Here is a 13,089-nt window from a genome sequence, read left to right as displayed (position 1 = left end):
TACTAAATAATATATTTCTCTATTACAGAGATTTCAACGAGTTTTTTTTTTTTTTTAAAGAAGAACGAAACTTGAATTTGAGACCATTTTGTTCTCCGCATAATATTTCTCTTGATGAGTTTCAATCTTTCAAAAACTTGTGATTGTTAAGGTTTTTCTCTTACACAGCCTCTTTTTGTGTATCGACGTACGATGATGAAATAGCTGTTATCTTTTACAGTGTATATCGAAAATGCCTTAAAACGTCCTTGCTTCACTCAATACTGGGAAAAAAAGATAGGTTGGGTCTGAATATGTTTTTTTTTTGAGGGGGGGGGGGGGTTAAATACCTACTTTCCTCAAGGTATTCGAATTTCATGAGCTAATGGTATTGTTTGCCCGTAAGTAACTTAGGATTCACATACTTACATACAATCATACATACATCCATACAAATAGAGATGGGTAATATTGAATTCATGATTTGGGTTAATGTCCCCTGACCTGTAGAGTATTAGCCAAAAAGCTGATAATTTATTAGGGGAATTGCAATGAACTATGAATTGATAAAAGCTGCAAAAGTTTTTAAGGTTTGCTTTCACATTTACTTACTTACTTACTTTACTTTGATGGCTGCTTTTCTTGTCCCATACAGCATCGGAACCCCACTTGCTACAAGACCTCCACTGTTGTTTTACCTTGTTCGTTCAAAGTATTTAACGTTTTCATATCGCATAATGTTCCCTTACTGTTAAATCGTACTTCTATATGACTGCTGAAATAAGAAAGTCTTCAATTTCTTCTTGAAAGTGTGACGTGCTGAGAGAAGGTTGTGACTCAAGGACAGGATAAAAGCAATTGAGTGAGTTTACTATAGAACACTGTCCATTATATACAAAAGCTCAAGGCAACAGGAAATTTCATGTTCAAAATCGACACCGTTACCGGGGAGAGAGAAAGAGACATGTTTAATAAGATTTTTTTTAATGCGAGGGCAGAGCGAAGATACAAACATAATACATACAAAAAATGAAACTATGTACGATCGTGTGACACACGGTTGGTACATGGCTCTCCCCCCCCCCCTTTAAAAATTACATATTGTACATGTTAAATAGGGCGCCCTGATCTAGAGAGGCAAACTGTAGGTGGGGTCATCTGACAGGAGATAAGCAGGTTTTAGACGATCAATGGAGACCCAGTCTTCTCTGCCACTAATGTTTAGTAAGAATGCTTCCGGACTGCGTCAGATCACAAGGGAAGCGCCGTGTAAGGGGGCGTTAGCGGTGGCTTGCTAGTGTCGTTGCGCAGGAAGACGTGCGTTGCAGAGTGAAAGTTTGTCGGAATGTGATGCTTCGCTGGGGGCTTGTAAGTCTGGCGGCATGGAGTAAATTTTCCCACGACGTGACGTGTGCGCTGGAGATTGTTGGAGGAGGTTGTAGAAGGAAAAAATTTGGCAGGGACGACCAACGATTTGCCATAAACCATTTCAGCTGCCGAGACGTCGAGGGCGTCTTTAGGAGTGGTCCTTAGTCCCAGAACGACCCAGGGAAGCTGAGTAAACCTGTTAGAATCCTTGCAGCGGGACATCAAAGCTGATTTGAGGGTGCGAGGAAAACGTTCAATCATTCCATTGGCAGCTGGGGTTGTTGGCCATTGTCCGATGTAGGGTGATGCCCAGGAGATTAGCTAATGATGTCCACAATTGAGAGGTGAAAGTGGTACCCCTATCAGATGTAATATGCTCAGTGATAACAAATCTTGCAATCCATCCTAAGAGTAAGCAGATGTTACATGAGGCAGAGGTTGCAGTTTCCATGGGAATGCTTCAGGCCAACGAGTGGAATGGTCGATGATGGTAAACAGGTAACGATGTCCTTGTGATGTGGGTAGAGGGCCTACAACGTCGACGTGAATGTGTGCGAAACGACGCTGAGGTTGAGGAAAGGTGCCCACTCCTGAATCCGTGTGTCGATGTACTTTGAAAGTTTGGCAAGAAGTACAGGTGCGGACCCAATCCTTAGCATCCTTAGAAATGCTGTACCAAATGAACTTTGTCTTCAGCAGCTGTGTGGTAAAACGGCACGAGGGATGTGAAAGGCCGTGAATGAAATAAAAAAACCAGCCGGCGCATGGGAGCACGAATCCAAGGTCGCGGTCTACCAGTACTGACGTCATGGAGGAGGGTGGTGCTGAAGTCTTCTAGGGGGACGTGCAGGATATCTTACATGGTTGATACTCTGGATCCTGTCGTTGGCTTCAGCCAGGGCATTGTAATGCAATACCAATCGAATGGCAGCCAACGTGTTTCTTGACAGGTCATCGGCAACGGCATTCATTTTCCCAGGGACGTATTGAAGGGTGCAATTGTATTCAGCCATGGCGGAGAGATGTCAGAGTTGACAGGCGGACCAGGCGTCAGACTGTTGAGTGAAGGCATGCACCAGAGGCATGTGGTCTGTGCGAATGATGAAGGGCGTAACCTTCTAAGAAATGTCCAAAGTGACGGACAGCCAAGTGCACCACCAGCAATTCGCAATCAAAGGTAGAATAATGCAATTCTGCCTTGGACAGTTTTCTGCTGAAGAAGGCCAATGGTCGGGGGCGAGCCGTTGACCACCTGCTCGAGTACTGCACCAATAGTGACATCGCTGGTATGGTGGAGAGAAGGAGAGGGGCATGTGTGATAAGAAAAGTGAGAGCCGCAGCGATTGATAGGGTCTTTTTTGCATTGCAGAAGGCCGCTTCGTGAAGGGGACCATACTTCAGGTCCTTTGGCTTGCCCTTGAGGGAGTCGTAAAGGGGAGCAAGAGTGGCGGCAATGGCTGCCAGAAAATGGTGATAATAGTTGATCATGCCCAAGAATTTATGCAGAGCTTTGACGGTCGAGGGTGCGGGAAAGTCCTGAACAGCTGCTACTTTCTCAGGGAGGGGCTGGACTCCTTCAGGAGTGATGCGATGCCTAAGAACGACACTTCATTGGCGCCAATGGTACACTTGTCATACCGGACTACAATGCCGTTTTGTTGCAGACGGTCGAGCACGATGCGCAATTGATGGAGGTGTTCCTCTTTTGAGGAGAACAAAAGTATGTCATCCATATAACATACACAGAAAGGGAGGTCCCATAAGATGCCATCCATGAGTGATTGAAGGTGTATGTACCAAACGGAGTGGTGATGGTGGTCTTGGGGATGTCTTCTGGGTTCGTAGGCACCTGATAATACCCCTTCAGGAGGTCGAGCGTAGAAAAAACCTTCGTTTGTGCAGGTAGAAGCTCACGTCAGCGATGTTCGGGAGGGGGTAGTAATCCGGTTCTGTTTGCTTGTTCAGGCACCTGTAATCCCCGCACGGACGGGAGGGAGCCGTCTTTCTTCAGAACAAAGTGTAAGGGTGACGACCATGGGCTGGAGGCCTTTTGGCAAAGGCTCATTTCCTCCATTTCTTGATATGGTGGTAAATACTGTGCTTGGCAGGGACCGTTAACGTTTGGCGAAGTTCTGGACGGAAAACTTCCGGGTACGACGGAGGAGGTTGGCGTAGGCATCCCGTGGGTGCGCTGATGTGGAGAGCGAGGTTGGAGGGGGCGAGTTGAAGAGGTGTTGACTAGTACGAGTCTGCGTTGACCAATAGTCGTTGGGCGACATAGACTAGAAGGTGGAAATGAGAGAGGAAATTCGCAACGAGGATTAGCAATGTGACATCAGCAACGAGATACTTCTAATTATATTTACCGTTTCCTAACGATAATGTGATGTTCTCGTAACCGTAGGGGGGTATCACAGATCCGTTGGCAGCTACCAAACGTACGTCGGCAGACGTAGACAGACTACGTCGTGTCCTGAAGAGTTCCCTTGGCAACATAGAGGACAAGCCCCGTGTCTGAAAAAAATCCCACACCTGTTCCTGCATCATGTAAAAAGAAAAGATTAGAAACACTGGAGGCCACCGCCACGAGCAATGGCCTACTTACACGTTTTTTGGCCACTGACAATCCTTGGCACGTTTCTTCGCGTTTGTTCCGAATCTGAGGGGGGTAGTAGCAAAACTGTGGTGGATGGGAGGTAGTAAGTGGCTGTAAAGGTCGTTGGTTGGGGAGCGAGCTAGTGATGGGTGGTGGGTGCTTTGTCGCCGCTTCGGCACGTCACGGGGGTAGGCGTGAATGTCCTACGGCATTCACGTCTGCTTCGGTTGACGTTGAATAGGCTTCCTCTTCATCAGGGGTGGAGGCGTTGATGGAGGTCTTGAAGTGGCCTTCCATAAGGGCGTCGGCTTTTGTCAGCAAGTCCTTTATGGGTAAACTATCGACATCGGGTATTGCAGCACGTACAGGTTCGGGTAAACGGCGTATCCAAAGGCACAGAATAGGTTCACCTCACGAGTAGAGCCGTCTGCGGCAGGTTGCAGGTGAGCGATACTGGTCATTTCCTGAGGGCGAGCAAAGCACTTTGGTCCCCCAAAACAGTTGTTGAGAGAACTGAAAAATCTTTGCTATTCGGGCGGCTGGCGACGGCGAGTACTGCTGCAGAAGGTATGTTTTGAGGACTTCATACTCTATTGAGGTGTCTCCTTGTTCACAAAGTCAGCCGATATTTCCGGGAAGGTGTCCTCGGGTATCACCGCGAGAAACATAATCTGCGTTGGTGGTTGAGCGAGTCATGCCCTTGATGAGAAACTGGACTTCTGTGTGCTGAAACCAAGCTAACGCCTCTTCGCTGGCGAAGGATGAAAGTTTCAATGGGGCAGCCGCAGCGCCAATTCCGTACAATCCGCCATAGTAACAACGATGGAGGGGCGAGCGGGGGGTGGAAGGAGGGGAGGAGCAAGTCGACTTCCGGGGACACCAATGTGACGGGCTGAGAGAAGGTTGTAACTCAAAGACAGGATGAAAGAAACTGTGTGAGTTTATTATAAAAACACTCTCCCTTATATACAAAAGCTCAAAGCAACAGGAAAATTCTTGTTTGAAATTGACACCGTTACCGGTGAGAAGAACTGACATGTTTATTCAGGTTCTTTTTAGTGCGAGGGAAGAGCAAAGATACAAACATAATATATACACAAAATGAACTATGTACTATCGTGTGACACATGGTTGCTACAAAAGACTTATTTTCTTCTATCATTCCGATGTTTCGTGGAAGCTTTTTATATAGTGTCGGGGCTCGCATAATTAAAGGCTCTGGAGCCTAAAGTGAACATAAATCTAGATTCTAACAGTTTGAAGCCATCTGTAACTATTCTTGTGTCGACACGATTGTTGGCTGCTCAATATATAGCAGTTCTCTTAAGTATTTTGGATGACTGGTTTTGATAACTTGGTGGGTTATTGTACATATATTAAATTCAATTCTCGCCTTAATTGGCAGCCCAGTGTAAATCGATTAGTATAATATGTTTTGAAGTAGTGATAGTTAGAGGGGCTGGCAATCTCTTATCCTTTTCGAGCTTAAGTCTGTAGAATGAATCGAAAAAAAATAATGAGGTAAGCGGCCTTGTTTAACCACTAGGATTGAATGGGACATTCAACGTCTTCAAGGAAGGAAAGTTATAGGTAAAAAAGCTGAATATGGAAAGGAATTTAAATTTCTTACTGGATAAAGACAGACAGACAATGAGAAGCGTTATGAGTATATTTATTCAATGAACATCGTTTTTAAATGCAAATAACCAGACGTGAAAGACTTTTCAACATCTTTGAAAAAGGACGTTTTTCTAATCAAGAAAAACAAAATCTTTAATCAGATTCAAGAGCTTCATAGAACAGACAGATAAACAGACACAGATAGAAAATACTGATTTTACACACACACCCACACACACAAACACATACACTGCCACACACACACACTTACACACCCATACACACACGCGCACACACACACACATACACACAGGCGTGCGCGCACGTTTGTAAGTGCATGCATTATATAATAGCCACTACCGAAATGTAGCATCGCCTGCAGGACTTCGTAACCCATCACCTGGAAAATATATATTCAAGAAAAAAGAACAGAATGCCTGATGTGATACGGTCAGACAGTTGGTGGATAAACTGTGAAAGTCCTAGACCTTAGGACCATGGATGTTAATAAGTAAAATGAACCATCTCTGGGAATGAAGGAAGATAGAAAGTTTTCGTCTTGTTTTATGGAGATTTCGTGATCTCAGGAGAAAGAAGAGGCTCTTTATCGGAATAGAAGTCTACTTTGATTCCATTTTTTTTTATTTGTTCCAAAAGTATCAAAACTAATATTGTGTGTCATGTTAACACATTGACATTATCCTCAATGCAGATATAATGATTACCAAAATAAGATTTACATAACAAAATTACTGATTATATACCTTTCTCAAAAATGGAGAAAAATAGAGTGTAAACATTCAATTATAAATATGGTGGAATCAGGTAACCAACGAAATACCTTCAAGATGCAAAATTTAGAATGTTTATGAATTCGGGAAAAGATAAAGAATAGAGCTCAAATAATTTTTCCATTTAAAGTGTAACTTGAGCATTGTGATATATACAACTTCTTGCCTCTATTGCAATTTCTTATCGTACCTCATTCCTTACTGTACAAAATTCTACCACCATCTCTCTCTCTCTCTCTCTCTCTCTCTCTCTCCTCTCTCTCTCTCTCTGACATATACTCAGGAGAGAGAGAGAGAGAGAGAGAGAGAGAGAGAGAGAGAGAGAGAGAGAGAGATCATACTAATCTACTAGGAACCGGGATGATGAATCGCCTTCTTTCAGAAGTTATTGAAGAGAGCAAAAGTGTTAAAGCATTTTGTTTTTATTTCTTTAAAGTCCTTCACTTTTTCAGTCATGTTTAATTTTTACTTGAACTCGTCTTCATGAAAGTTTTTTTTTCGTATATTAAAAAACAAACATATAATTTTCATTCTTTAATTAAATAATCTTTAATCACATTCTAATCTACTTCGTTTATTGGTGTTTTAACAAACCAAAACCGCCTTTTACTCGAATAGATAAATACTCTTTCCTTAAAAAAAAAATTTAATATTCTTTTTCTTTTTGGGGGGGAGGTTTTCATGGTAAATACATGTAGTTCCAGCTTATATACGATCTAGTTACTAAGGTCATAAAATGGTAAATTTTAAAAGTTAGTATGTTTATCCAAAAGAACATTGGGAACATATTTTACCAACCCTATGAGAAGGTAAAAGCTCTGAAAGTATGGATCGGCCGAAAAATTATTTAGAAAGATAGGCTTTAGCCTATACAAAATATAATAATAATAAATAAAAATAATAATGAATAATATAATAATATAATAATAATAATAATAATAATAATTAATAATATAATAATAATAATAATAATAATAATAATAATAATAATAGTAATAAATAATAATAATAATAATAATAACCATTATTATTATTATTATTATTATTATTATTATTATTATTATTATTATTATTATTATTATTATTATTATTATTATTATTATTATCATTATTATTATTATTATTATTATTATTATTATTATTATTACTAAATTTTGGGGGACTTTTGGTATCGTCCTTGCCTTTTGTAGCAAGACTGGTGTTCGAGTTCCGGTCAAAATCGTAAGTTCATTTGGTCACTGCAACCTCACCATCCCTGGGACTCTGAAGGTCTATATGCTGAGGCAGAAGCAGTCATTACCTGGCCCTCCTTGGTCCTAGATTGTATGGGAAGGGGTTCTGGGCCCTCATCAAGCACAATTATATCTATATATCTATATATATATATATATATTTATAAATATATATATATATATATATATATATATATAAAGAGAGAGAGAGAGAGAGAGAGAGAGAGAGAGAGAGAGAGTGAGAGAGCATTATCTTACCTTATTGCTTATTCTATGTTTGGGTTCCCCCTGGTCCCTCAGTGTGAAGCACCTCATATATCCACTAAAGAGTTGCTTATGCATCTTCCGGTGTATTTTGCATCTTCCAGTCTTGGATGGTCTGGGATGCATCTTAAGTGTTTATCGAACTTATTCATAAACACATCTGCGCCCACTCCTATGTTTCTTAGATGAGCTGGCAGCGCATTAAATAGTCTCTGCACTATCGATGCTGGTGCGTAGTGGATTAATATCCTGTGTGCCTTCCTTAGTTTTCCTGGTATAGTTTTGGGCACTATTAATCTACCTCGGCTTGCTCTTTCTGATATCTTCAGCTCCATGATGTTTTCAGTAATTCCTTCGATTTTTTTCCAGGCTTGTAATATCATGTAGCGTTCTCTTCTCCTATCTAGACTGTATAATTTAAAAAAATTGCAGTCTTTCCCAGTAGTCAAAATCCTTAACTTTTATTCTCAGAGTAAAGGACCTTTGTACACTCTCTATTTGTGCAATATCCTTTTGGTAGTGTGGGTACCATATTACATTGCATTACTCGAGTGTACTACGTACATAAATTTTTAGAGCATAATCATGTGTTAAGCTTTTCTTGTTTCAGTGTCTGATTTTTGCTTTACATTTAACCAACAGCGTTGGTATTTGGTCATTGCATAACGTATTCCTGGTTAACATTACACCCAGGTCTTTAATTGCTTACATGTATGTGATTGTCTCGTTATTAGGTCCCCTGTAGTCATATAACATTCTTTCTCTGTTTCCATAATTTATTGATTCGATCTTATCTGAGTTAAATACCATCCTATTTATCTCCACCCAATCATATATTTTGTTTAGATCTCTTTATAATGAGTTCCTATCTTCATCACAATTATGTTTCTCTACTTATTCTTGTGTCATCGGCGAAACTCGTCACTATAGAGTCTTTAACATTACAGTCTATGTCTGAGATCATAATAACAAACAGCAGTGCAGCTAATACCGTACCCTGTGGCACGGCCAGACATTACCTGTGTTTCATCTGATTTCTCGTCATTTTAGCCACTATCTGTTTTCTGATTCATAGAGAGAGAGAGAGAGAGAGAGAGGAGAGAGAGAGAGAGAGAATATATATATATATGTATACATATAATAATAATATAATATATACAGGTATATAATATATATATATATATAGTTATATATATATATATATATATATATAAATTATAATATTATATATATATATATATATATATGTATATATATATATATATATATATGTATATGTGTGTGTGTATTTATATGCTCATGTATGTATGTATATACAATATATTTCTAAAATAGCCAACAGTGTGATACCATCCAAAATTCCCTCTGGAGAAAAAAAACCTATAAAACTTTTCGTAATAAGTGGGGCCTAATGGACTCCTAGGAACGTGTCTATAAACCTTTCCATCTTTAGCCAAAAACAACACCGCGAGAATCTCTCTCTTAATTTTTTTCTCTTCTCAGAATTGCAGGCGAATACATTCTCAATAAATGAATATTATCAACATTGAGTCCAATTACTATGGATAATATTCCCAGACTCTCTCATGGTATTATGCTCCAAGACAGAAGCTTAACATGGGCCTTTGATGAAAGCAACTTCTTCAATATCAAAGTTCGGCAATTGGGAACTTCGTGAGCCAGCGTTTGGTTGGAAGTGGGAGATAAACATAACGGTTTCTGTAATGTTCAAGAACCAACGTCATGATAAGGACATCTAAAAATGCACTTGAGTTTGATATTTAGGATCTTATATCCTGCTAAGATTTAAGGAATTTATTGTTTATTATACATTAGTTTGTTTCTGAATCATTATAACTTAAGGAAAATAACAAAATATATTTATATATATATATATATATATATGTATATATATATATATATATATATTTATATATATATATATATATATATATATATATTACGCAAAACCACTACACTCCTCAGAGTCTGATAGTTATAGATAACATTATTAATCATATTATGTTAAACCTACTTCTGCACAAAGATTGAAAAATCTCTTAAAGCCAACGAGGAAAAAAAAAAGAAAAAATAATATTATCTAATTTACACAAGTGATTTGAAAACAAAAAATTCTTAAATCTCTTCAAAACAGAAAAGGCCATTTGATATTTAGCAGTGATAAAAATAGAAAACTTGCAACATTGCATAACCAGCAGCATCAGACAAATGATAATCAGTAAAGGACGAGAAATAATCGCTCATTATTGCAGGAACTACGAGAGTAATGAATCACCTTCAACCACGACTGAGAAATTTGAAGGATAATAAAAAAAAATTAATGGATTTGCAAAATTCAGTTATAATTAAGGGGAGAAGAGTCCTTACTGAGTCTTTCAAAATCTTTGCTTATTTTGTCTTCTTCTTATAATTTTGGTTATTCTCTGTAGGTTTCCATCTATTGAGGAAATAAACTAGAGTATTTCAGAATAAAATTATGATGGATTATTAGTTTCAATTACATAAACAGACAAAGAAGTCCGTACACAAATACACGTTTTACATATTTATTACGTATGCTCGAAATACACACACACACACACCACACATATATGTATATATATATATATATATATATATATACATATATGTGTGTGTGTGTGTGTGTATGTGTGTGTGTCTGTGTGTTTGTCTCTGTGTGTGTGTTTGTGTGTGTTTGTATGTGTGTACGTGTGTTTATAATAGTTAGATAGAAAAATAGATAGGTAAGCGTATGGTGGGGGAGTTAGTATATACAAGTGTTGGTATATAAAAGGAAGAGAGAGAGAGAGAGAGAGAGAGAGAGAGAGAGAGAGATTTCATGTATCATATTTTTCCTGTTTACCCTTCTGGAGTAACATTGAAACCATAACACCTTTCTGATTAAAAGTTCCTTAGAGAAGATTTGGACAGATTCAGCTCCCGATTTCCTTTCATCTTCTTTACTGGATTTCTTCTTGCCAACATCTATTTGGTTCATCCAATTTTTAAACCGTGAAGGAGGATTGTATCCTCGTTTCCAAGATTATCAAAGGATCATGAACACACGAACGTGAGGTTATATAGATTGGTAAAAATATACAAACACAGTTGTAGAGAAACATGATGATAGTAATTCAGTTTGCATATATATATATATATATATATGTATGTATATATATATATATATATGTATGTATGTATATATATATATATATATATATTTGTGTGTGTGCGTATATATATATATATATATATGTATGTATATTCACATAAATATATATATATATATATATATATACATATATACATATATATGTATATATATATATATATATATATATTTATATTAGTATATATATATACATATATATATTTATATATATGTGTGTGTGTGTGTAGAAATCACGAAAGCTGACACGTGATGAATATAAAATGTATTATAGCCACGAAAGAAAATTGAAAAAGACTTGATTGGATAAGTACTTTCATCCACTCAGGACATTATCAAACCTCAGCAATGAGAATACATATAGAAAGACATCGTATTTATACAGGAGAAGGGGATCAAGCAGCTGTCAGTTTCTTAATAATTCCGGAGAAGTCAGATTTTAGATAAAAGGATAATACTGGATTAACAGAAAACAGACCTGGGCTTAGAATCAAATTTCTACCTTGAGTACAGGAGATTAAAAAATGATTCAACAACATTCCTTTGGAAATAGTCATTTACATGGATTACTTTTTCCGTCTTTGACCAACCAATCTGTGACTTGACCCTAACCAGTGGGAGGCCAGGCATTATTAAGAGAACCCCTGGAAATAGCCACCTGATGCTCTTTAATCTGACTGGTATACTTTTTGATGTTTGGCCAACATAAAATAGGTTACACTCTGAACAAGGTATGCTATATATTACATTATTATCATTTCCAGAACTATTCTTAATCAACATGTTTTTTAATGTACAATTATATTTAAACACTACAGCAATGTCTATTTTTTTTTCAAAAGGAGTATAACATCTAAAAAACAAACATGGAAATGGCAAACAAATCATATTATTAATTGTTTCCTTCCTCTCAAATTGGACACTATAAAATGTTTTTCTTAGCCTTATTCTTACAGTTTTCTAAGAAACATTTGGGATAACAAAGATCTGTTGCAATTTTTTTCTTTTCAGTGAACTCCTCTTCAATGTAATCTGGGCTACAAATTCTCAATGCCCTAAGGTACATGGAGGAAAAAAACTGAATGCTTTATATTTTTAGAGTGACCGGAGTAAAAATGTATATAAAAAATTATTTGTTGGCTTTCTATATATTTAAAACTTAAATTATCTCTTTCTCCTAACTATTGAAACTTCTAAAAATTTGATACGGTTATTTTCTTCATTTTCTATAGTGAATTTTTTGATGGTACCAATGAATTAATGATTGAAACAAAAACCCTCATCAACATATCAATACCACACAATTTGGGAAGACCACACTGAAGCAATTAATCATTCCCATCAGTTGACGGTCGTCTACGGCATGATTCATGATCCCTATATATACTACAATAACCAAATAATAATCACCTTAAGCATAATGACACCACTGGGAAGGATGTGCAAATGAAACCTTTATAATTATGCCCTAACTATTATTAGAGGTAATTAGGAGTTAATTACTCAAAGTCCTAATAGCACTGGGTTTCTGTGAAATTCTCTTTAAAATAATAATATTTAGGTCATATTTTTTGGCTAAATCATTAAAAAAAATTTAGGATCTGAAATTAGTTACCAAAATTTCACCAAATCTCTCGGAAACAGAAAAAATAAACAATCGAAAGATAATAAGAGGAGACATAACCCTCACTCGCTTGAATTATAGCTTATGCATATATATGTATACATACATATATATATATATATATATATGTATATATATATATATATATATATGATAATATATGCATGTATAATATATATATATATAAATATATATATATATATGTATATATATATATATATAAATATATATATATATATATATATACTATATATATATTTATATATATATATATATATATATATATTTATATATATATATATATATATACATATATATAAATATATATATATATTATATATATGTATATATATATATATATATATATATTTATATATATATATATATATATATATATTTATATTTAGATATATGTATATATATAT

The sequence above is a fragment of the Palaemon carinicauda genome, chromosome 14, assembly GCF_036898095.1.
Source record: "Palaemon carinicauda isolate YSFRI2023 chromosome 14, ASM3689809v2, whole genome shotgun sequence".
Taxonomy (NCBI): domain Eukaryota; kingdom Metazoa; phylum Arthropoda; class Malacostraca; order Decapoda; family Palaemonidae; genus Palaemon; species Palaemon carinicauda.
The sequence above is the reverse complement of the archived record's forward strand: the minus strand, read 5'-3'. Positions refer to the sequence as shown.